Raw genomic sequence first — 26500 nt, 5'->3', positions numbered from 1 at the left:
GGAGAATCTAGTTAGCAGGTAGAGTTTTTCTGTGAGAGAATGAACATGTACAGGAAAAATGGTGAAAAGTGTACACTTTATAATGTTTGCATTTAGTCATAATTTAAAATCTCAAAATGATGTTCTGTAGTAGTCAAGAAACAAAACCTAACGGGTATTTTTAAGCACTGGGAAGATTGTGTTTCCCTCTTTGTCGATGCTGTTACTTTTGGATTATGACAGGATGGGCCACAAGAGGAGACACCAGCACCATAGGGGAGGATGGGATAAGATTTCCTTCTAGGCTCTTGATCTGCATGAAAGTCCAAGTTCAAAATGTCAGGTAACAGAATGGCCCTTGTGTGGCCTGTGGTAAAGATTCCATGTTGCATGCATCATGCTGGCACAGGGGTGACGCCATCTGGCTCTCCTCTCGGCTACTCTGATAACACTGCTTACTCATTCTTAGACTGTGCGTGTGCGTGGTTGATCTTACAAGGAGATAGTTCTGCTTCAGAAAACTGGATTGCCTTCTCAGACACCTGGCATGCTATATTGTTAGCAGGATCTGGAAAATCTTGTGTAAACTATAATCTGGTGGGTCATGTCATAAACATTTCATTCCAGGAAGGCATTTGTGCCCCTAGTTCCTATATCTTTTGAAAAATGCAGACTAGATTGCTTCTCCCTCTTCTAAATTTGGTAGTAAAAAATTTTCACATTTTGATCAGAAAAAGAAAGTGTGAGGAGCGGGTGTGGCTGCGGCCCCAAGATGGCGCCTGGGACTGCTGCCAAGTCTTATGACTGGCACCTGGCTTCCTCATATCCCTCAAGATAGCCACGTACCTTGAGATGCATTTTGCAGATGCACCATGACATAAGATCAGATGATGTGACAAATGTAGTACTGAGCCAATGAACTGTGCCTACGTGGACTGGGGTGATGGGGAGTGGACGAGAGGGTAAAAAGGGGGCTGGCCGAGAGAGGTCAGGAGCATTCTTTTTCCCTGGACATTGTAAAGTTCCTGAATAAACTGCCTTGAGAAGGACATTGGTTTCGTCGCTTCTTTTCTGCTGGTCAGAGACGGTAGCGACAAGTGGTGGAACCCGTACAGGGATGTGATGGGTCCAGAACTCTCGGCAGTCAGGGTAGCCGGCTGGTGAGCTCCCAGGTAAGTGGGACGATTCAAGCTCTCTGTTAGAAACTATTAGGTTCCCGGATTAGGGACTATTGAGGTTCTCGGAGTGAGACAATTAAAGTTATCCAAAAATTAAAAGAAAAGCAATTGGTTGTAGCCCTGGAAAAGGTTCAGAAAGGAAAAGTGGTGAATTATTTAGGAACAAAAATTTTTGATAGTCAAGAATGTCCCCAGAAAAGTTCAGATTTGGAAGGATAATTTGAGGACATTGAATGATTTTTCAAAAGCTATTGGGGGATATACAGTGGATATGAACCTATTTGGGCCTAACCAACAATTACAACCATTATATGATATTTTACTGAGAGATATAGAATTAAATTCTCTCCGGCAGCTTACTGATTCTGCCCGAGTAGTGTTAAGTTTGATCAAAGAGGGTATTCAAACAGCATCATTAAATAGAAGAGATCTGTTCAGTCCTATTATTTTGTGCATCCTGTCCTCGGAGACCCAGCCTACTGGAGTCCTCTGGCAGGGCGCCCCTTTGCTATGGATACATCCCAAGATTTCACCCGCAAAAATCTTGTCTTATTACCCTGCCTCAGTAGCATAATTGGCCTTAATTGGACTACAACAATGTATTCAATATTTTGGCAATCTGCCTCAGGAATTGATTGTTCCGTATAATATGAAGCAAATAGAAGTATTATCAGCTACTGTTGATAATTGGGCAATCTTGAGATGTAGCTTTATGGGAAAGATGGAAAATCATTTCCCTAAGGATCCAATTTTGCAGCTGATTAAAGCTCATCCAGTTGTTTTTCCACGAATTACTTCTTGAGTGCCATTGCCTGATGCCCCTTTAATTTTTACAGATGGGTCTAAGACAGGCTGCAGAGCATATTTGGTCCATGGCTCCACTCCAGTAACTTTACAGTTTCCCCCTGCTTCTCCCCAAGTTATTGAGTTGCAGATTGTTATAAAAGTTTTTGAATTGTATTCTGAATCTTTTAATTTAATTTCAGATAGTATGTGGTTTATTAGTTAGCAGTGCTGGAAGTGGTGGGGAAGGTGAATTTTCAATCCACTATAGGGGATTTGTTAAATAAATTGTAATCCTTAATTTTAAATAGAAGTTCTCCATTTTTTGTCCAACACATTCGAGCTCATACAGGCTTGCCTGGCCCTTTAGCAGAGGGCAATGATTTGGTTGATAAAGCTGCTAGAGCTGCTTCTGCCTTTTTGATTCAAACACCTGTAGAACTGGCTCATGAATTTCATTCACAGTTTCATGTGAATTCCAAAATGCTTTCTTCTTGATTGCATATTACTAGAACAGAGGCAAGGGATATTGTTATGGCTTGCAAAGCCTGTGCCCCCCTATTGCCTCAGGCGAGTGTGGGAGTAAACCCTGGCAGCCTGCTTTCCTTCCACATTTGACAAATGGATGTGACTCATTTTTCAGAATTTGAAAACTGCAATTTGTTCATGTTTCTGTAGATACAGCCTCTGGGGTGTTGTTTGCCTCCCTGCATACTGGTGAAAAGGCACACCATGTCATTGCACATTGCTTTGAGGCATGGGGTGCATGGGGTCAGCCCAGAGAGCTTAAGACTGATAATGGACCTGCTTATACTTCAGCTTCTTTTGTTTCCTTTTGTAAAATGATGCGTGTCTGCTTGGTGCGCAGTATACCCTACAATCCTCAGGGCCAGGGCATCATTGAAAGAGCCCATTGCACTCTGAAAGAATGTCTAATAAAACAGAAAGGGGGAGTAGCCTCTGGCGCTACTCCTAGGGAGAAATTAGCCATTGCTCTCTTTTCCTTGAATTTTTTGAATAAAGATAAAAATTATTTGACTGCTGAGGAATGGTTTGCCAATCCCGAAGCATCCTACAAAGGCACAGTCATGTGGAACGATGTTCTGAGTGGATGATGGCATGGGCCCAATCCTGTGTTGGTCTGGGCGAGAGGGTCTGTTTGTGTGTTTCCACAGGATCATCACCAGCCGCTGTGGGTTCCAGAGCCATTGACGAGGGTAGTTCAAGATGGACAGAGGTGCCTCGATGAAGCTGCTCTTGGGGGTGATGATGCTGCCTACAGTGATGACTGAAGATCTACGATGGGCACTCTTTTGTAGGGATATTCGAGATTCACTGCCCCCATGGACCGGCTGCCAGTCCAGGAAAGCTGCATGGGCCGTGAAAAAATATTTTATCTTTTCTCCTTATATTAGTACCAGTCATAATCAAAATTTTCAGGGTTTATTTGGACGTATCAAAATCCAGCCCAGAGAGGGGCAAGTAATCCCTTTAATGTTTGACTGTTGTGTGGGATAAATTGGGAGTTGTACAGATCTTTCTTCTTTGAGTATGTTGATGGGTGGGGTGTGGGGAAATGCTAGTTCTTATTGGAATGGATCTGTATTATTTGAGTCCTCTGTTAATCAGTTTGCTTATGGGAAGAATGTATTCTTTAAAGCCACGCCTGTATGCATTTGGCCTCCTTTTGTATTTTTAGTTTATAATGGTAGTTATTTTGATGATGTTGTAGAATGTAAGGAGGATAGTTGTTTTTATAGTATGTGTTGGTTGGAATGCTTCTATGTTTTCTTTAGCTATTGTGACCAGAATGCCTATATTGTTACCATGGCCCGTGCAGGCTCCTTCGGTTATGACTTTGTTTAGACCCAAAAGAGATTTTGGGATAGTCCATATCAATTCCACTTGGGTGGACATATCTATGGCTGAAGGACTTGCAAATTGGATTGCCACTGCTATGTCACACCTAAAGGAATGGGCTGGTATTGGTGGATTGGCACTGTGCTGCATGCTCATCAGTGTCCTGGCCTTTTGGTGCATCTGCCACATGCAACATCGGCATCACAGGGCTCAAGCTCTGTTGTTACAAGCTTTTGCCGCTGTGGAGATGGGACAATCTCCTCAAGTGTGGCTTGGCATGCTAGAGAAGTAGTCAATGATGGGTAAGACTCCCTGGAGGTGTTACCAACCTAAGACAGGGACCAGACCTCTGCTGTCTGTCTCCCGATGACAGGTAAGGAGCATTGTTGCAGGGGGCAACCTAAGACAGGCATGTGAGCACCCAACTCGCCAACAAATCAGACGCCACAACAGGATCCTTCTGCACACGTTTATTGGGAGAGCTTGATTGCAGAGGCGAAAAAACCCCAAGCCCAGAACTGATGCTGCTTATATAGGCCTAGGAGAGGCGTGTCTCACACCTGGATTGGTTATGCTTTCTACCTCATTTGCATGTCTCACATCTGATTGGTTATATACTCTCTCAGTACCTCACAAAACCTCATTAACATACCTCATTTGCATGTCTCACATCTGATTGGTTATACTCTCAGTACCTCACAGAACCTCATTATCATGCCCGGGCCAGGCAGTGTCTTGGCAAAAAACTTTACTGCATATGTACACATTGGTTGTTTACCCAAACTTATGCGTGGTAGCCAGCGGTAGCCAGCGCCACCTTGTAATGGCATATGTGGCTTCCCACACAGGGGAATGAGGGGGGAGATGTGAGGAGCAGGTGTGGCCGTGGCCCCAAGATGGCGCCCAGGACTCCTGCCAAGTCTTATGACTGGCACCTGACTTCCTCATATCTCTCAAGATAGCCATGTACCTTGAGCTGCATTGCGCAGATGTACCACAACATAAGATCAGATGATGTGACAAATATAGTCCTGAGCCAATGAACTGTGCCTACGTGGACTGGGGTGATGGGGAGTGGACGAGAGGGTAAAAAGGGGGCTGGCCGAGAGAGGTTGGGGCATTCTTTTTTCCTGGACATTGTAAAGTTCCTGAATAAACTGCCTTGAGAAGGACGTCAGTTTCATCGCTTCTTTTCTGCTGGTCAGAGATGGTAGCGACAAGAAAGTGGAGCTGGAGAGATGGCAATTAAATATATGTGGTGCCCTTGTTGGGGACCTAGGTTCAGTTCCCATTGCCCACATGGCATCTCACAACCATGTGTGACTCAGTTTGCTGGGCATCCAATGCCTTCTTCTGACCTCTGGGCCCCAGGCATGCACATGGTGCTCATACATGCATGCAGTCAAACACTTATTCACAGAAAATAAAAATCTAAGAGAGAGAGAGATACAGAGACAGACAGAGACAGAGAGGCATTTTGCAAGGTGTGGGTATCAGGCTGGTACTAATAGCATCGAAGCCGCGAGCAGAATCGTTTGCTGCTGTGCTGCTGGCAGGACTTGCCCTGTGAAGTCCTGTTGTGTTCAGTCTTTCTCCATCAAGGTCTTCCTGCACGCCCCTTCTGAGTCTGAAGAGAGGAATAAATTCCTAGCCCAGGACTGGTACACTGACTGACTGTCCTGCTGGCTGAAATCTCAGATATGGGAGATGACTCTAGAGAGGTTTAAATACAAACAAACAAACAAACAAAAACAAAAACAAACAAAACAAAGCCAGGGCCTGTGGGTGGGGCCATTGTTTCTACCTGCTAGGTTTGGAAACCAGGGTCTAATCAAAAGGAAAACACCTCTGTTCTTTGTGATTTTATACACTATATCTCTCCAACACCGACAGAGGGACCCCGTGCCTCCAGCAGGCAGACCCTGCAACTCTCAATAATGAGATTTGGGTAAGTTCTGGAAGTCCAGAACCTCCACAGAGCTTGCTTGCTTATTTGTTTGTTTGTTTATTTATTTATTTTAAAAATCCCAGCACTCAGGAAGCAGAGGCAGGTGAGTCTCTGAGGCAAGCCTAGTGTACAGGGAGGGAGGGAGAAAGAGAGAACGAACCAGGGTTACAGAAAGAAACTACCTTGAAAAACTAATAATAATAGTAATAATAATAATAATAATAATAAATTTATCACATCTGACTATAGTGTTTCCTCCCAGGTCAGGGAACAACTTGATGGGGCCCTCCACGTGTATCCAGGAAATCAAAGTTTAGTCTGGCTTAGAGACAAGTACTGTTGCCCACTGAGCCATCTCACCTATCCCAAGCTTTTTGACCATCATAAAACAGGCTGTTGAGGGTTAAAAGAAGACATTATAAAGCACATGATGAGAACTAGGCAGGTGGTTATTAATAAGTACCTTGGAGGGTCTGTCGAGAACAGAGCTTGGCCTTGGCCTGAGCTAGGCACACCAACTTTCACACAGCAATTAGTGTGGGCCCAGGCCTCGGGACGCATAAACTGTGTGGAAAAGGAAACTCTCTCTAGAACTCAAGCTCCCTGGGAAGGATAGAAGCAAGTGAATGAGGCTAGACTGCAGTGGCCTGGGGTCAGCTAGCAAGTGGCAGCAATGCTCTGGTCCCTGTTCTGGGAGAGGCAGTCAGGCCACTAGTCCCAAGTGGTCCTGGCTCAGATTACATAAACGTAAGGGAAGAGACTTGTAACTAATTGAATAGGGTGAGAAAAATGCTCTTTGAGGCACACATCCAATAAAAGGGAGCCACCATTAATAAGTTTAGCTATCTCTTGAGGCCTAGAAACAGTCTGAAGTGCTTTCTTCAGGACTTCATCTTAGACTCCTGGGTTTCAGACAAGTTACACCAGACAGGCGGCAAGGCTCCTGGAGTGGGTCCCAGGAGGGAGGAAGGGAGCCCGCGGGCCCGGCCCTGCAAAAGAGCAGCGACCGGCAGCCTCAGAGGAGCCCTGTGGCTTCTCATTGTCCCCGCCTGAGTCTTGCCGGGTGACCGGTGGCAGTCACGCGGGCGGCGCCCCAGGGGCCCCTGCGGAGAGGGCAGCCCTCCCACCTCGAAATGACGACCACCACAGCCCCATAGATCACCGGGTGACCTTGACCGCGTGGGAAAGCCCGCCGCGGGGGGCCGCGAAAGAGCCTTGGCCAAGTTCATGTGCATCATTTCTCAGGGCCTCTCACACACACCCTCCCTTTTCTTTCTCCTCCCACTCCTCCCTCACCCCTTCTGCTCTTCCCTCTCTCTTTTCTCCCTCCTCCGTTCCCCTCTCTTCTCCTTCCTTGTCAGTGCAATTCTTATTGAAAACCAATGGCTCTGACATCCCCCGCCTCCTTTCCCCGGTTCTCCTCCTCCTATTCCTCTCGCCTCCTCTCTCCCTCTTTCCTCGCCTCCTTTTTCCTTCTCTTCCCCTTTCCCAGCCTCAACATTTTGCGTTTAATGTCATAGGGATATGCCGTTTCTGTCTCAATTAACGAATAAAGCATACTCTCCCCTGGCTGGCTCCTGGACTAGCCCAAAAGCATTCCGGGAGGCTTGTCGTCAGCGAGCTCTGAGGAGCACTACGGGGTCGCAGCCGAAGTTTGGCTTCTTAGCCGACCTAGGCTACTCTCGGCGAGGTAGTTGATGAGGTTTTCCGTGAGACAGTTTGCGTCACTGGTTTGCAGTTAGCGCTGGCAAGGCAGACACCGGGAAGGGCTGCGTTCCCCAGTCGCTGCACGTAGGCTGGCGGCTCCTAATCGACAGATCAGTTAACCTGCTTACCAGACACCTGACAGGAAGGTGGCTGGCGTGGTAGAGCTGAAAGGACAAAGGCTGTGCGTCAGGAGTCCTGGGTCATGTTTCCACCTCTGCCTGGGACTTAACCACCTCTTCAGGCCCAACCCTACCTTCTGCATTGAGGATCTGAATAAAGGGGCTTTGAGAATGCTGCACGAAGAATTAGAGAGATAGCATCAGTGCGCAGCTCTGTGGTCTGGAAAGAAAACGCTGTGTCAATACCACTGGCTGAACTTAACCCTCTCCAGGCTGTTTGTCTGGCCTGTGCTTCCCTGTCTGTTTTGGCTTCGTTATGTAAACCTATGTGTAAACGGATGTGCCTGTGGCAATGCGGGGAAGAATGTGTGTTTGGGGAGGCACGATGGGATTTGAGTTCACGATAGAAAAATATTAACGCTCGGAAAATTCCAGACTGGGAGATCCCCTCGGTTGGACAGGTTTCACATTGCACTTGGCCTTCCAAAAAGTCACTGAAATGTTGCACGAAGGTTTCTGTCATTCTTTTTTCCTTGCTTGCATGTATCCAAGCGTTGATCTTTCAAAAATAGCAAAAATAGATTTGAACAACGGATAGATGATGGAAGCTAGTTGGTCAGGATCCTGCTGGAGTCTAGCAGGGAGCCAGTTGGTTCACTCTGCTCAAATTGCCTAACAATGAGACCCTCCTACAGGGAGGGATGCACTCAGTAGGCAGCCAGGGCAGGCTTTACAGTAAATCCACAGGGTCCTATTGTGTGCCCACCCACAGCCCCAGGCTGCTACAGCACATTGGCACCACAACCCACAACCTTATGTGCAGCTCACAATGTGCACATGCATACCTCTGCAGTGACCTTTGTGGCTCTTTTTCTTTAAAAAAAAAAAAAAAAGCTCCATAAATCTGTCATTCATAGGCAGTGCTTTTCTTTCCATTATAACCAAATAAGTAACAACAGTTGTGTTCTGAAAGGGCTCACAAGTAGGCAAGGCTTTATGTACCTAAAACAAGCATACATACATACATACAAACAAACAAACAAAAAAACCAAACCAACCTAATCTCCTTTGATTCCTGGGGCAACAGAGGTACTTGGCAACAGACAACAGCCGCCTCTGGTTACCTTCCCCTCTGGTCATGCTCTTAAGGGATTACATGAGTGACAGCAATCTGCTGAGAGTCTCAGGTGTAAGATGTGGCATGTATGCCCACTGTGAGGTTCAGTATGGCCACTTTCAAAACAACGGGACGAGTCCATCAGGAACTGAAATATTCCCATCAGTGAGCCAAAAGAAACAGCTCTTCTTTGTAAGTTGTTCATCTCTGATGTTTTATCACAGTCCTGGAACACTGACTCACAAACAGAAGAGCCCAAAGATAAATGCTAACTTTATTCTTGGTCACTGACGTTGGCTAAGTCACTTGACTTTTCTATTTTGCTCATAAATACAAGGGGACATCATGAATGTAGGGAAATGACAGATAAGTTCAGGAAATCAGGACTTGCCATTAAACAAACCATCTAGGAGGTGATAAAGCACACAGCTCATGTTTTTGTTTTCTCTTATAAGAGGATGCTCTGGGGAGTCAGCACTCCCAGAGTCGCTTCGTTACCTGTCAGATGCGCTGCCATATTGGGAAGGCTCTGGAGGCCTTGCACTATCAGGTTTTTGCTTTATTATTAGAAGATGTGTGCAGGCTTCCTCTCAGGGCACACAAGCTTTCTCTGAAAGCACAATTCACAAGGTTTTTTTTTTTGTTATTTGAATATATAACAGCAAACAATTTTAACTAGGCAAAATTCTAAATGCAACTAATGAAGATTCTTTCTCCTGAACGTGATTAATAATTCTCAAAATAATCACAGGTGCTTTTGGCTGAGCAAGTCAAAAAAAGCATGCACACACACACACACACACACACAGACACACAAATCTCCTCTTCTTTAATTGAGACAGAATTTGATGTACAGCCCAGATTTCCAAGATAATCTGTAGCCTGGGCTTGTCTTGAACTCTCAGAGATCCTGCTGCTGCCTCCTGCTGAAACAATACATGTGAGGCCATGTTCAGATTTGCACAAGATACAAAATAATTATAAACTTTTCATATTAGCACAAATAAAACTATATCACACTGTTTAAAAAAGCAGGAAATAGTAACGTTCATACATATCTTCATAATGGATGGGACTTAGTTTGTAGAATGGTTGTCTAACATGTACAGAGCTCAGGATTCCATTCCCAGCACCACATGAAAAAGCATGTTAGAACCGGTTTATAGTTTCCGAATTGAAGAGGTGGAAGGACCTGATGTTCCAAGTCATCCTGGGCTACAGACTGAGATCAAGGCCATCCTGGAGTGCTTATCTCTGTCCATAAAATGAAATGAATTAGGGAGTAAGCAGTAGTTGTGAACTATATAAGCAGAATCCTTCACTGTGCCGGAGTGTGAGGGAAATGTGAGGGAAGTGTAGCACTTCCACAGGAAAAGCTCCTGCTGCCTTCATTTCACTGCACAGAAGATGTCGGTTCAGCCTCAGTGCACAGTTGCTGACTGAGAAGTCATCAGCCAGGATGGCACTCCATGCACACTGCCTTGCCCTCTGATTTCAACCCAGGAAGGGGCAAGGCCTGGACTTTCTGGCATGTCATATCATCACCCAAGGGAGGCTGGGTAATGACCATGAGTTCCAGTCATGGTGCTAGTCTTGGGTTGCCATGCTGTCTGTGTGAGTCATTAAAAATTCAGAGGCGGTTTGATAAAATCACAGAGAATACGTGGAAAGCACAGGGCACAAGCTGACCTCAGGGAGGCTATGGGACATTGCAGTGAAGGTGGCTGAATCATGTCAAGCCACTCAGAGCCTGGGACAAGGGATGTGAAGAAAGAGTGTGAGCTTGTCCAGGGTTAGACCAGAGACTCGTGGCCATTCATTAACTAAATGAAAAGTGGTGGGAATTCGAGGCTAAGATTTCACTTGGCTAGCTAGCTGATCAGGACAACTGACAGATGCTTCCAATATTGATTTTTAAAAGCAGGTGTGTAGGAGCGAGCAGGCTTGTCATGCAGCACTGAAAGAGTGGAGGGGGGAGGGCGCAGCACAAGCTCTGGATTCCACATTGAGTCCAAGGCCAGGTGATTCACATAAACAAGTGTGCTAGAACAGGCTTCTTCTCTAACACATAAATGTGCAAAAACCTGAAAAAAAATGTCTTATCTAAGATCTAATCCCAACACGTTGGAGGCTGAGTATGAGAAGGACTTTTGAGAGTCTATGGCTAGCTGTATTCAGGCCAACTTGGGCTACTAAGTGACATCCAATCTTAATAATAATAAATATTAAAAATTAAAAGAAACAAAAAAATGTTTATGCCTTGCCCTGGTATAATAATCACCAAATTATATCGTCACACTAGTGACACAACATATTTTCTTTGCTTTCAGAGTGGACTATGCAACCTTATGGTCTTCAGTCACTACGAAGACAATGCTGCGCTTCCTCCCTGTTAGATGACGTCACTCCTTCTCCTTCTCCCCTGTCCCCATGCCTATCACCAAATCCATTTCTCTACAGGTTTCATGGGGCAGTGTGTGTGTGTGTGTGTGTGTGTGTGTGTGTGTGTGTGTGTGTGGCAATACCCACTTGCTGAACTGCAGCTCTATTCTAGATTCTGACCCAAGTTATCTCTGTTCCAACACTATTCCAGCTGGGAGGTCCTTCATTATCTTCTCTAGAAGAGGAAGCCAGCTGCTTATCCAGGTAAGTTAACTGGCTCTGGGACACAGAGGGAGCCAGTGAAGGAATTAGTCTTCCAATTCAGGCCCCTTCTAAGGCAGGTATGTGTCCTGCATGCCCACCTAAGGGATGAGCTGTCTCCGGTCTGCATGCCCATCTGTGCGTTTGTAGGATATATTTTTTTTTACATCATCATCATCATTGTTTTTGTGTGTTTTGCCTTATGTGTTGTTTACTATAAACATGGTGCCTGCAGAGGCCAGAGGTGTTAGATTCCCCTGGAACAGGGGAATCTACAGGATTCCCCTGTAGATAGCTGTGGGTTGTCGTGATGGTGCTAGAAGTCAAACCTCGATCCACTGGAAGAGCTGCCAAGGCTCTTACTCGCTGAGCCATCTCTCCAGCTGCTGTGAAATTAGTTAGAGATTTTGACTAGAAATGAAGGATTGTAAATTTGGATTTTTTTCCCGCTCTTTTAAATAAAGATTCAAATATTCCAAAGCATCCATGTCTATCAGTCTCGAGGCTGACTCTGGGTCTCTGTCTTTGTCAAGGACCTTCTTACAGTCCAGCCGGAGCTGTGTCGTTAGAGGGGGCAGGAGCGGAGAAGCAGGCTGTGTGTCCTGCAGCTCAAGGAGAGAACCTGACAAAGAGCAGGGGAGGGGGAGCTTATGCTCTGATACAGAAAAGGAGCCTTTTGTATTTGTGTACTTTCTACTCTTTTGTTTAGAGGCTTGAGAACGCCTGAGAGGTGCAATAAGGTTCTAACACAGAGTTTAGCTTTGTGAGAAAGAAAACTAGGAAGCATTTAGCCTGTGGCATCGAATTTCCCTTTTTAAAAAAGAAATCTGCGCTCCCTCTCACATGTTTCCAGATAATAGTGTTTGTTCTTCCAATGAGCTAACATTTTAACTCTTCATCCTACAGAAATAAAGAGGATTACCATTCACTGCCCACTTCTTTCTCCAAGAATGTGGGAGGGCTGGACTTGGGGGTAGTCAGACACTCACTTAAACTTTTATTTGATATAATATTCATAGTTTAAACAGTCATGATGTTAAACATCAAGAGTCAGAAATAATTACATATGTAAAAATAAACTGTTAAAGTTCTCATTTGAAATCTGGGAATTTTTGGTTAGCTTTGCTTCTCCGTTCAAGGTTACCTTGTCTTCTACAAAGAAAGCAGCCAAAAGTCAAGGTCAATCATCTGCCTTGCTAATTGTTTTTTAAGGAAATGAAGAACACACAAACAAACAAAACAACAGCAAAACAAACAAACAAACAAAAAACCCAAGTGGGTATAAAGCTCTGGTAACCTGAGCACTCAGGAGGATGGGGGTTCAAGGTCATTCCTAGTTACAAAAGGAGTTCAAGACCAGCCTGGGCTGCATACTCAAGACTGCTTTCCCTGCTTGATTGCCCTGCATATTAGCTTCCTTGAAGCTGCGGTCAAAAACCTCCAAAGAGACGCGTTAATGAAGAGAAGTTCATTTTGGTGCAGGAGATAGAGTTCATCCTGGCAGGCGGTGCAGATGTGATGGGGGCTCACAGCTGTAGATGTGAACATATTTGCATTTGGGAGGGCGGGGAAGGGAGGGATGTTGATGCTTAGTATCTTCCTCCCTTTTTTCCCTTTTCATTCAGTCTGAGACCTCAGCACAGGGCAGGGTACCACCCACATTCAGGGCTGGTCTTCTCTCCTCAGTTAAACCTCCATAAATGCACTATGTAAAATCCACGTGTTCAAAGATGAAATGTCTCTCTGCTGACTTTAAATCCAGTCAAAATGGCAATGAAGATTGACCATGACACCTTTCATACAGTATCATGCCTAAATGTACTTGTTATGATGGTCTCAGGACTTTAATCCCAAATTAAGCTTTATAGCCTGAGCATTTCCAGAACTCAGGATATAATTGCACAGGCTTCCAAAATACTCCAAAACTAGGGTTTGTTTTTTTTTTTGAGCACCAACATGAGATCACAAATGAATATTTTTGCAACTAGTGATAGGAAACAGTCAAAACAGAGGTGTGGGCTGGCAAGATTGCTTGGTAATAAAGGCTCTTTCTACTCAAGCCTGAGGATCTGTGCTGTATCCCAGATCCCATGGCAGAAGGAGACAACAGGTCCCCAAAGTTGTCCTCTGACTTCCACTTGGATATTGTGGCATATGTGTACCTGTACACACACACACACACCACTACATAAAATAAATTTAAATCAAGTTTAAAACAACATAAATGCACTAGAAATTTTGTGTCACAATATCTTCTGTCTGTGTGAACAGTACAGATAACTAACTTTTGTTTTTTGGATTTGGTCTCCTCTTTCAGATACCTAATTATTCACATACAAATATTTATATATAATATACAAATACTTAGCACATACACTTATGTACAAAAATCAAAAGGAGTAAAAACTTGGGGACCCAATTTGTGTAGGGAGCTACTAAACCCATGGACAAGCCCATGTACAATTCCTCTACAAGGTCAAGCCACCATTGCAAGAACCAGTGCATCTTACAAGGAGTGCCATGTCTTTCACCTCTGACCTCTCATGGCCTTCCACCCACAACACTTAGCTGGTTGCTTGGACCAAAGATTATAAAACCATTCTTAATACTGCAGTTCATGTATACCCAGTGCTGTTTTTGTTTTTAACACCCAGGCTCAGCTCTCAGTCACAAGCCACACTTCACTTCACGATCATACAGCAATTGTCCTTCTCAGGCTTGTTTTTCAAATGAGATAGCTTACTCAAAAGAGCTTACTAGACATTTGTGATGAAAATAGATAAATAGAGATTTCCTTTAGAAAACTAATTATGATACCTTTTCCCCAAAGTCTGGCTCTAAAATCCTCCATGAAACCACTGTCACCAGTCATCCAGCCAGTGTTTAACAGACATTGAGTAGGTGCTTGGTGCACACATTTGAAAAGAGATGATTTTGGAGAGATAATTACCATTCATCATACTATACAAGAGAGCTAACTACCAACAAAGTCATAATAACATACAGCTTGTATGGGAAAATGGATGGAGAAAACCTTTTCAATAGCAGTGGTCAAGAAAAGCCTTATTAGAGCCAGCATTTCAGATCAGCTTTGAAGTATGGTAGGGTTGCAAAGGTCCAGATAAATATTGGGGTATGGAGAAGCAATTAGCTGAATTAATGGGAAATATATTGTCTTTAGAGAGTTCTTCTTTGGTCGAAGAACAAGAAGGAATTGTTTTGTTATGTTTCAACCATTTGTTGTTTGAGTCCAAGTTCAATGTAGCCAAAGGATAGGACCCTTCCTAAAGAGAAAAAAATTTTTTTCAGTAAGAGTGGTTGGTTTACTTTGTGGTAACATTAAGTACTTGGACACCATCTGTTGTTTTAGCTAAGGTTACAGTTCCTGTGATGAAAGTAAGTCGGGGAGGAAAGGGTTTATTTGGCTTACACTTCCACATCACTGCTGACTTTGGAAGGAAGTCGGAGCAGAAACTGAAGCAGGGCTGGAACCAGGATGCAGAGCTGATGCACACACTGTGCAGGGATACAGCTTACTGACTTGGTCTCTATAGCTTGCACCTCCTGTTTTCTTATAGAACCCAGGACCACCTTCCCAGCAGGTAGGGGGCTCCCCATCTGCAGTAGGCTGGGCCCTCCCCCATCATCACTAATTTTAAAAGCCTTACAGGCTTTTCTGCTTACAGCCCAGTCTTCTGGGAGTGTTTTCTCAGTGGAGGCTCCCTCCTCCCAGATGACTATAGCTCTTGTCAGGCTGATGTTAAACTAGCCAGTGTACCCATGAGTGCACAAATCATATCTAACTTGTGCACTGCTCTGTAGAGAGCACAAGGGAAGGGTGTAAGACACAGGGGAGGCAATGTGCAAGGGAGTAGTGCAGAAGGAGAGTTGAGGAATACAGGTGGGGGTCCTAGAACCCATGCTGTGCTAGCATGTGATGGGAAAATCTTAGGGGAGAGGAGTCAGCTAGGCTTGTTGGAAGCATTTGTAAACGTCATGTATATTATACAATACACAGATACAGTCTATGTAAGTAATATTGTATGTTATAGTATATAACACAATAGTTAGTATAATCTGAGCTACTAGAAGGCCAGATTGCAGATGGAAACAATAGACTATGTGTGAAGCTGCTAGGCAGCGTATACCTGTGGCGTCATCCCTGGGGTGCTGAAGGATGGGTACAGTAACCTTTCCTAGACAGAATGCATCCCTGGTCTCCAGCCCTGCTCCTCCATTTTCTGCTGTGCTACTTTCCAAATCTCACTGCTGGTTCTGGTGAGTTGGCATCCTGCTTTGTAATGTGTGCACTTTATAGGGATATAAACAAGTCTTACTACTTGACCTGAAAATACCAATATCCCTGCAGGTTACACAGTTATCCTTATAGATTCCTTCTGAAAGCCACAGCTGGAGTCTAAAACTGGAGACCAAAACATTTTTTTGCCTTCTTTGAGAAGGATTGTCACTGTGAGACCATAGATTTCCTAAGGAGTTTCAGCTTTCACCGAGGTAGGTGCAACGTGCTCCTAATGTTCTCTTGTCCAGTCAACACGTTCTCACTGGTCCTGTGGCTGCCTGTGACAGCCACACTGCACGGAAGCAGGGCAGTCGAGCAAGGAAAGAAAGAATAACTGTGAGCAGACATTCCAGGCTTCTCTAGCCCTGTGTGAACTCTTCATTGTACAAACAGCAGTGAATTCTCCTCTTAAGCCAGTTGACACTATGAGTTGAATCTGGAATGTCCTCCAGAGCTTTGTGCTTGGTCCCCAGCTTACAGCACTACTTGGAGAAAACCATGGAGTCTTCAGGAGGTGGGAGGGACCCGGTGGAGACAGGTCACTGGAAGTGGGGCTTTGAAAGTTATGCTCAGCTTGGTTTAGTTCCACCACCAGAACAAGCCTCTGCCTCACACTCTCACTGCCTCAGGCAGTGCTTGCTCTGCCCTGTCCTCCCCACCAAGGGAGATTTAAATTCCTCTTAAACTATCATCCAAAACAGCCACTTTCTCTGTAAGGTTGTTTCTGCCAGGTATTTGCTACATTGTTGCAGAAGATGAAGGATATAGTTAGCAAGCAAGCAAGCAACAGCCCTTCAAGAAGACCCTCACAAGCACCGAAGTAACCCATGACTTTGACTCTGCCAAGACAGTGATGGCAGAACTGAGTTTGACGGTAGGATGGTCTACTAGTCATTACATCTAGTTTTTGCAAAGACAATATCACTAATGCCAGTAACTTGTTCAATGTCACTAAGCTAATTAGTGCCGAACCAGGGCTAAAATGTAGGGCCTCAGACCATTTTCACACCTGCCCTCAGGATCTAATGGTCAAGTGTCGGTTAGGATGGATTAAATGGCCGAGCACTGGTCTCTGACAGTCTCAGGTGTGGGGGTAGGCATGTGTGTTTCTATGTGAGCTTGGTGATAGATTGCATCGCTCTGATGTTTCGATCCCACAGGAGGATGAGGGCTGAGATCTGAGCTGCTGTTGCTTTTAAATGGCGAGCACCTAACACATCTGAAAGCAGAAGTTGGCCTTGTGCATGGTCCATGATATCAAGGGTCACACTGTCACTGAAAGTAACAGCTACGGTAAGTGCACTGAGACAGCACAGGACAGCCAATGGCCTTGCACTTTTCAATAAGAAAGCAAAGGCAAGTGACACTGCTACTGTCTCTGATCACTGCTGTCAGTTGTGGACAGAAAGAAAGCTGATCTTTCTATCTAGTGATAAAAGATAAGCATCTACTGAGTACAGCCTGTCCATTTCTCAAAGCCTGCTTATTGTTGAGGATTATGTAAAAAGGCTTATGGAGGCGGGGTGAGAACCCTAACCACAGAGTTCCATTTGTCCCTGTTGTCAGAGTGAGGCTAAGAGACCCAGGAAGAAGGAAGGAAAGACTCTAGCTCTGTGAGGTGGCATACAGGTGCCAGTGTGTACACCAGCAGCTTGATCCAGTAGCGGTAGACCAGGCTTATCAGGTTTCAGAGTGTGCTTGTGCCTGCAGGAGTCAGGTCCCTACAGGTCCTGTGCTGTGCAGGACTGGAGGAGGCTCTGGTGAGGAGTGTCATCTTGACTGCCATCCTCTCTGGCCTGGAGAAGGATTTTTCTGTCTCTCTGCCTCTGTCATTGGCATTTCTGTGTACTCCTTTGCCAGCTGTTGGGTCTGCTCTACCCCCCCCCCTTTATCCTGCACAGGGCCCCAGCCTACCAGTTCTCTCTTTAAACCTTTCCACATACAGATGTTCATTCCATCCCCAGGACCACACCTTGGTCCCAGTCATATTCATCCCTTATCCTAACAAATCTCCCAGCATCCTGGCCTCCATTCTCCACCCAACAAATAGTATGCTCTGAAAAGCAAATCTGATGTGGGTGAAAACCTTCAGTGGGTTTTTGTTTTTTGTTTTTTCGTTTTTTGTTTTTGTTACCCTTAAGATAAAATCCAAACTCTTTAGCATGATTGACTGAGTACTTCCTGAGGTAAGACTTTCTGCCTCCCCAGTTGTGTCCTATTGCATGGTTCTCTTTGTCGTGGGGCTGTGTATCTTTGGCACTTTCCCGAGTGCTCACACGTCAGGTTCTCTGCTGTTTCAGCGTCTCAGTTCAGATGCAATCTGCCCGAAAGATTCTTCCCACCACATGGCCTGCGGGATTCATCAGTGTACATTTTTAATTTTTCAGAAAGAGCTTCTTTAGTTTCTCTGACTTCAGTTATACACTCTATATTATGGTTTGAGTATGAAATTTACTTAGAATGTTTATTCCCCATTTGGTGGTACTGTCTTTGGAGGACCCAGGGTCTTTGTAAAATGCCCAAACTAGCTCCTGTTTAACAGGCCTCTGGTCTAGGTTTGCCCATCATGGATGTGTAAAGCTGTGGTTTTCCTGGTCTCTGAGGTCTTTGTCTTTCCTTGTTATTTGATTCTTTGTTCATGAGAAGGAACAAACTCAGAAATAGCCTAGACCACCATCACCACCATGCCCATTACTGGTTCTCTCTGTCTACCCTTAGAGTCAAATTCAGGACTTCAGACTTGGTGGCAAGAGTCTTATAAACCCCTCAACTAACCCTCTAGCTCAAAACCCTTTATTTGTTTTTGTTTATAACTTTTCTCTCTTCAACGCACTGCAATATCACTGCTGGTTTTTTCATGTCTATGATAATGTATAATAGAGGCTTCATGGTGTCCTCTAAATGGCTGAACCAAACAAGCAGGTATTGTGCATATATGCTGTGTGGGGTGGGTACTCTGCTAAGGAAGTTATGTTGGGTGTGCAATTAAACAGATGCATCATTCCCATCTTCCTGGAGCCCAGAGACAGAGATGTTAGTAAGGGAACGAAGAACAATGCCTGTGGGCAATCACTCAGAGTGTGATTAATTCAGGGGAACTAGTGAGCGGGTTGGTAAGCACTTTCCTGGGAAGTCAGTCCTTCAGCTGAGGTTGCAGGAAGGAAAAGGAGGCTGACAGCTGGCAAATGTTAAAGCCCTGAGTGCCGCAAGAGAGGAGAGCCCAGGCTGGAGAGGGGACAGCGGCTGCCATGGGTGACACGAGAGGACCTTCAGGATCCTGGAATGAGGTGCTGTTGTGCCTGTGCTGTGCTTCTCAGGGTTGGAGGAGGATGTTCCAAAGTCAAGTGGCTGAAAGTACTAAGGACTCTGTTCTCAAAGGATCACAGGATTGGGAGGGTTTGATCTCCCTGAGGGAACAGTCCACTCTTTCAAACCATCCCAGTGGCATGGCAAGGCTTCCTGGGTCAACACCAAATTGTGATGCAGATTAGAGTGTTGTTTTCCTGTCACCTCACAAATGGCATGCTTTCCCTGAGGGGCAGCACACAGCAACCAGGTTGGGACTGCTGTGAGAGTGGCCTGTTCCCTTGGCAACCATCTCTGTCTTCATCCTAAATGAGGGAGGTCAGTAGAACCATTTGGCTGACTCCCCTCTACATTCTATGTATCAAACTTACATATGGAACCGCTACATAAACCTCTCCTGTCCATTTCTGAAGTCCCCACCACGCTGCCCCTGTCTCCTGCTCCATTCTGCTGGCTCTGGCAGAAAGGAAGTGAACAATATTCCATTCTTAAGTTAAAAGAGGATGCAGACAAAATGGCCTAGACACAAAAACAATGTCCCGAAGGAGTTTTGTTTGGCTTCTCTTTCACTGAACCCCACAGAGGAGTTCTAAACTGCCAGGGACACTTGCCTCCATCCACTGTCCCAGGGAGACAGAAATGGCCTCTGCTGAGTGGGGTTTTCTTAAGTTTCAGTCAATGTAACTATCAATTACGACATCGAAAATTCAAAGCCATGGTTGCCCTGGAATGTAAATACAGAAAGCTAATGTCATAATATAACAAAGAAGAAATTCTGGTCTTAGAATTAACAGTATGAGTGTTGGGAAGGGCTGCTGGGTTTATTAGCCAAACTGTGACAGCTCTGGGGTCAATAATGAAAACATTACTGAGTAGTGAGTATGGAGGCGGGGAAAGACAAGAGCCTCCTCTGGGCTGGCAGTGGGGGCGGAGCCTGCTCTGGGCTGGCAGCTAGGGTGGAGCCTGCCCTGGGATGGCAGTGGGGGCACAAGACAGCAGTGAAGGTGAACGATCGGGCGAGGGGAGGAGGGAGCTGCTAATCCCAGGCTCTCTTGCCAGAGGAGATCGATTCTGTTCACAGCCACCTGCCAGGTAATGGGCAGCCCCCTAAGCAGGATAGAAGAAAGGCCAACAAACTTCTTTGCCCAAAGTCTTGCCCGAACTTGCAGGGAAGCATGATATTTGAATGAATTGAAGCTCAAAAATATGTGTTTTTTTTTGTGTGTTGTTTTGAGAAAATGTCTTATTATGTAGCCTTGACTGGCCTGGAACCCACCATGTAAACTAAGCTGTCCTCAAAATCACAGAGTCCACTTTCCTCTTCCCACAGAATGCTGGGAATAAAGGAGTGTGCAGCCACCATGCTTGTTTGTACTTGTAAATTAACCTCTCTAATAATCTAAATGGAGTGATACCATTTTGTTCACCTTCTGTCCTTTATTCTAAAAACCTATTTCTTCCTTTCTTTTGGGGGGCGGGGATGGGTGGGAGGGAGGGTCTTATGTATCACAGACTAATTGCAAAATTGCTAAGTAACTGACAATGACCTTGATCTCTTGATCCCTGCCTCCACCTCCCTAGTGCTGAATGTACAAGTGTATACCACCTTGTCCAGTTGTATGTGATGCTGGGGACTGAACCAGGGGCTTCTTGCATGATAGGCTGGCGCTTGACCAACAAAACTACTTTCTCCAGCCTCTGCCACAAACTAACTTTCATGAGAGTAGAGACTGAGTCATGGAGCATGTGTGTGTGTGTGTGTGTGTGTGAGACTGATGTGTTTCTGACACAAATGAATGCATGAACATTTTCATTGCTCAAGCAGGCATATTTTAACACCATGTGTGCTTGTGTGGACATCATCTAAAATAAGATGTCAAACATCTTAGAACATTTTATTTTCTTCCAGAAAGTTCTCTTGCTCCCTGTTGAACATACATTTTTGGAACTCATCACTGCAGATAAATTTGACCTCTTGGATTTCATCTAAATGGAAGCACACAGCATGTAGCCTATGGAAGCATACAGCATGTTATGGAAGCACACAGCATGTTATGGAAGCACACAGCATGCTATGGAAGCACACAGCATGCTATGGAAGCACACAGCATGCAGCCTATGGAAGCACACAGCATGCAGCCTATGGAAACACACAGAATGCATGTTATGGAAGCACACAGCATGCAGCCTATGGAAACACACAGAATGCATGTTATGGAAGCACACAGCATGCAGCCTATGGAAGTACACAGCATGCATGGTATGGAAGCACACAGCATGCAGCCTATGTGAGCACACAGCATGCATGGTATGGAAGCACACAGCATGTTGCCTATGGAAGCACACAGCATGCAGCCTCTTGCATGCAGCTTCTCTTTATTAGGATATTCTTTTGAGACAAACACTCTATGGCACGAATGCATCAGTCTATCCTGTGGGTTCTGTCAATAGCACTTGGGGTGACTGAGATGTGCCAACCACAAGACTTTGAGAAATATATGTTTTCATTTTTCTTGGATAAACATCTATTATAGGTAGACATTTAATATCATTTTAAAAAGTCGAAAAACTTCTCCAACGTGTTCATAGCATTCTGCACAGCACTATATGAGAGCTTTATGTATTCTACTTCCCCAACAACATGCACTGTTGACAGTATTTTGTTTGTTTTAACCATTCTCAGATTGGAATTGATTTGGTTTGAGTTTGCTTTTTCCCAGTGACTACAGCTGTCTTCCAGTTTTACATGCATTTGCTGGCCAATCAAATCTCTTCTTTTGGACAGACACCATGTAAATTTCTTATCCTTTATGACGTCACATTTCCCCTTTAGTTAAAGCCCACTTTAAAGTTTTGAAGATAAATCTTTTGTCAGATGTCCCATATGCAATCATTTTCCCCCATTCTGTGACATGACCATTTTCTTACTAGTGGCTTTTAGTGAAGAGAAATTTTTAACTTAGATATACTCTGGTTTCATTGAGGATGGGCAATTTGAAGGATGGCGCTTTTGTTTTTTTCTTTTTTCATCTAGTTTTAAAATATTCGTTTATTTCAAGTTTGTATAGATAGTAAAGACATAAGTTCCTTGTCCATTACTCAGCCGAAATAACTTACAGACGCAGCTTAAGAGAGGACAAGTTTGGATCAGCGTTGCAGAGGGCTCCTCCCCTAACTGCTCATCATAGGCGCATAGCTTGACCCACAGGAAGCCTAGAAAAAGTGCTTGCAGGCATCGCTCGTATTGATTGTCTACTTGGCAGCATCTAGAATCACAGAAGGTGTAAATCGTTGGCCCGGTTTCTGAGCATGTCCTCTAGATGAGGTCAACCTAGGTGGAAAATGTACCCGAAATGCGGGCGCTGCCCGGAAGCTAACTGAGCACACGCATTCCTGCTCCCTGTTGCTGTGGCTAGGGGTCCATGCTCCTGCGACTGCGGTGCTCGCCATCTCCTGACTGGATCCTTGAACTGTGAGCCTACAGAAGTCATCCTTACGTTGCCTTTGTCAAGTGTCTTGCTGCAGCAACAAGAGAGATGACTAAAACACCAGCACTCAATCTGGCTTTCTGCCCAAACCCACTGAACGATAACACCCATGTTCCCACTCAGACAAAACTCTGGGGGAAAGCCCTCACAGAGGAGCCCTGAGATGTGTGTCCTTGGTGACTCTAAACCTAGTCAAACTGGCAGTGAAGACTTACCACCACAGATCTGTGCAAAAATAAACGTTTCCCCCTTTTTTTTGTTTTTGTATTTTTGTTTTTTAGTCTTTTTTATTAGATATTTTCTTCATTTACATTTCAAATGCTATCCTGAAAGTCCCCTATACCCTCCCCAAACGTTTTCTTTAAGATGTTTTATCGACTTCAATTTCATGTTTAGGTTTGTGACCAATTATAAATTAATATTTGTGAATGAAATGGAACAGGGATTAAGTATTTTTGCAAACCTGTCCAAAACACCATGGCTGGGAGGCCCTAAACCTCTCAAATCATAGTCGCAGGGGAGAACCTGTTGCGATTATTTTGCTGGATAGGCACACAATAAAACTGCCTTCTAAATTCTCATTCTTATGTCCATAGATCAGGTCTCTCACCTTTAGTCAGAGAAACTTCTTGTTATAAGGATGGATGGAACTACAGACCCGAGACTGGTCACAGTGCAGAGAGTAAGGGGCCGTAGGGTGTTCACTCCTAAATGGAATATTTATACCATAGTTTCCCGCACTCCTAAGCTCAGGGAACACTGAGGAAGAGAAGGAAGAGGCCCGGGTCAGGGAGGACTCCTATGAAGCCATACTTTCTACACAGGACAGCACCCTCAATAGCTGTGGCAGCCTGCCTAAGATCACAGCAGTCAGCACTCCATGACTGGAGAGGAGCTTGCAAGGGCCTACCCCTGGCTGAGGAGTTAGTGGCTGCTGGTGGGTGCTCAGGTCCCGGGAGATGGAAGGACAACCATGGTTATATGAGGCTGAGTCCAGTTGGATTCAGTGGGTGATTAAAGAGACTATGAGGGCAGGAATTGGAAAGAATGTGAGGAGGGGGAGGGTCTAGAAGGAGTAGGACACATGTGTATAAGCATATCAAATTCTCAAAGAGTAAGTAAATTTAAAGTGCGTTTGGCACCTTACCTGGAAACCAGCTGTCTATATGGATAGGTCCATTTCTGAACTGTTCTGTTAAAATATTTGTCAATCCCTCTATTATTGTGTCTTTTAAAATACTTATTTTTAATTATGTGCATGAGTGGGAGTATTGCCCATGTATTCAGTAGACCTACTTAACTGCTCAGCCATCTTTCCAACCCCACACTTTTTTTTGTTAGTCTGAGGTTTTATTTCCACTTTTAGAATTATCAATGTAAAGGTAAATAAATCAAGGTGATATTTTCAGATTTTAGTAAATAATTTTAAAACTCAGAATTGCAGTCCCTTCATGCAGAATGTCCCACCTCAAGCATGTGGCCATTAGTGGTAGTTTATATTCATGCAGGAGCTGAGTTTTGCCAAGCCTTTATAGTGCATATAGTGTATATAGCTCATGCCTCCTGTGCTCCAGCACTGACCTCTGTGCTTCCATATACTTGCCATGTGATTTGGACAGGCACACATATAGCATTGCCTCTCTTTTACTGAGTCAGAGACTAAGATGCTGTGGGGGTTGAATAAGAATGGTTTCACAGGCCCATACATCTGGTCACTTAGTCATCAGGAAGTGGCACTAGTTGAAAAGGATTAAGAAGTGTGTCATTGGGGATGGGCTTAGAGGTTTCAAAAGCACCACTTTCTCCTCCTGTGACCCGAGGATCTGGACGTAGAGCCCTGACTACTTCTCCAGCACCATGTCTGCCTGAGTGCTGCCATGCTCCCAGCCATGATGACAATGAACTAAGCCTCTAAGACTGCAAGCCCCAATTAAATACTTTCATTTGTAGGAGTTGCTTTGATCATGGTGTCTTGCCCCAGCAGTAGAACAGTGACTAAGACCGATATGGACTAGGGGATGACTTATTTGAGATCACAAGGTCCTAGGGCCACCGAGCTTCTAAGGAAGCTCTGATAGACAGAGTTGTTGCTACTGTCCTCCCAGAAGAGAACAGTTCAGTGATGTCACCTATTTAGCCAAAATATGATCCTTACAGATAGTTGATAAAGTATAGGATTTGTTTTGACTTTTGAGATAAGTTTTCTTATAGCCTAGTGTTGTATGATAAACTCCTGTGAGATGCAGTCTATGTGTCTACCCACTCCATTCAGGAGACTCCTAACAGACCAAAGTCCAACCTGGTGAATCATGAGGGTTTTGGGGAGGTTACTTACAGGGATATGGGAAAGCAGAAAAGACTGAAAGAAAGCCGCATCATCAAAGCCCACCACAGCATGGGTGACAACTAACAAAACTGGGCACGCAGAGCAGTTTACAGCTCACCTCATTGGAGAGTATCTTTCCCCAATATGTTAGTTGCTGTAAACCCTTTCAGACACATGGGCTTGTTTCTATATCTTCCAGCACCTGGTCTGATCTCAAGAGTGTTCTCTGTAGCTTGGCTTTTATGAGTCTTCTTAGTGGCTTGGCTTTCCTCATCTGAGGGGGACTCTCAGCTTTTATTGCCTGCTATAGTGAATCTGGTCAGTTTTAGGGACTTCCTGGAGCTATTTTTTAATTGTTTACCTTCCTATTTAAGGAGCTTACTTCTGCACTAAATATTTCAATCTTGGAGGACACTTACTCATCACCTAGACTAGCCTTGAGTTACACATGTTGCAACATGTTTTAACTGTTAACTTAACAGCCTAGTGCCACCCAAGCAAGGAGCCTCAGCTGAGACTTGGATTATCCTGCTTGTTAACTTAGGTAGAAGGATTGATTCACCCTACTGTGGGTAACACCATTTTCTGCACAAGCAGTCCTGGGATGAATAAGAAAGCATGAGATTTCAAATGAGCTGGTAAGCAGCCTTCCTCTAGGGCTTCTTGAAATGGAAACATAAGGGTTCTTTGGAAAGTCGGTTGTGTTGGATGCTGTTTTACTGTGAAGGAATATTTTGCTAAAGCAGGCACAAATGAAATGATGTTTTTGTAAAGCAAACACATGAAAGAATGTTTCACTGATACAGACACAAGTGAAAGGATGTTCTGCTAAAGCAAACATGTGAAAAGACATGTGATGAAGGAGTCTTTGCTAATGACATACATGTATTGGTCCACCTTACATTGTGTAGTTGAGCTGCATTCGGGACTCCATAGAGAGAAATGCGCCAAAAAACTTCTGGTGCTGTGCTGTGGCTTCTTGCCACTTCCACAGACTTGGGCCAATTGAGTTTTTGGTTTGGTTTGGGTTTTTTTGTTTTGTTTTGTTTTTTGTTTTTTAAGTCAGACTCACGTGCTGAGGCAAGACACATACTGAGACAGACCCATGGAGGACAGGTGATGTTTGTAGGGAGTATAAATAGGACTCAACAAACTGAGAAGAGCTTGCTTGGCTAGCCTATAGAGCTAGTTGTGCAATGCTTGTTGGTCTCACATCTTCACTGCTCTTTGCTTAGCTGAGAGAGGCACAGCTGAGAAAATTTCCTGGTGCTTCTGTTGGCCCTGGCCCTCCTGCTGACTTGTGCCTATTGGGCTGAGGCCTGGATGTTCCTGCTAGGCAGTGCCACTGCTGCTGCTATGCCAACACTACTGAACTGGACTGCTGGTGTATCTGTGAAGTGTTTCTGAATAGATCGAGCTGCTGCTGCTGACCTGGGCACTGAACTGCTGATTTCCTGACAACACAGATGGGAGTTGCTCCCAAGAACCATTTCTAAACGGGTCCACTTCCCCGTATCCTTTCTTTTCCACTCTCTCTGGTGGGTGGTGGGATAGAAGGGAGGTGAAAGCATTTAAGAACTATCATTAAAAATAGGTTTTGAAAGTTGGACATGGTGGCGCACGCCTTTAATCCCAGCACTCGGGAGGCAGAAGCAGGCAGATTTCTGAGTTCGAGGCCAGCCTGGTCTACAAAGTGAGTTCCAGGACAGCCAGGGCTATACAGAGAAACCCTGTCTCGAAAAACCA

Source organism: Mus caroli, chromosome 3, assembly GCF_900094665.2.
Source record: "Mus caroli chromosome 3, CAROLI_EIJ_v1.1, whole genome shotgun sequence".
In the NCBI taxonomy this organism is placed as follows: Eukaryota; Metazoa; Chordata; class Mammalia; order Rodentia; family Muridae; genus Mus; species Mus caroli.
Note: the sequence above shows the minus strand (reverse complement) of the source record.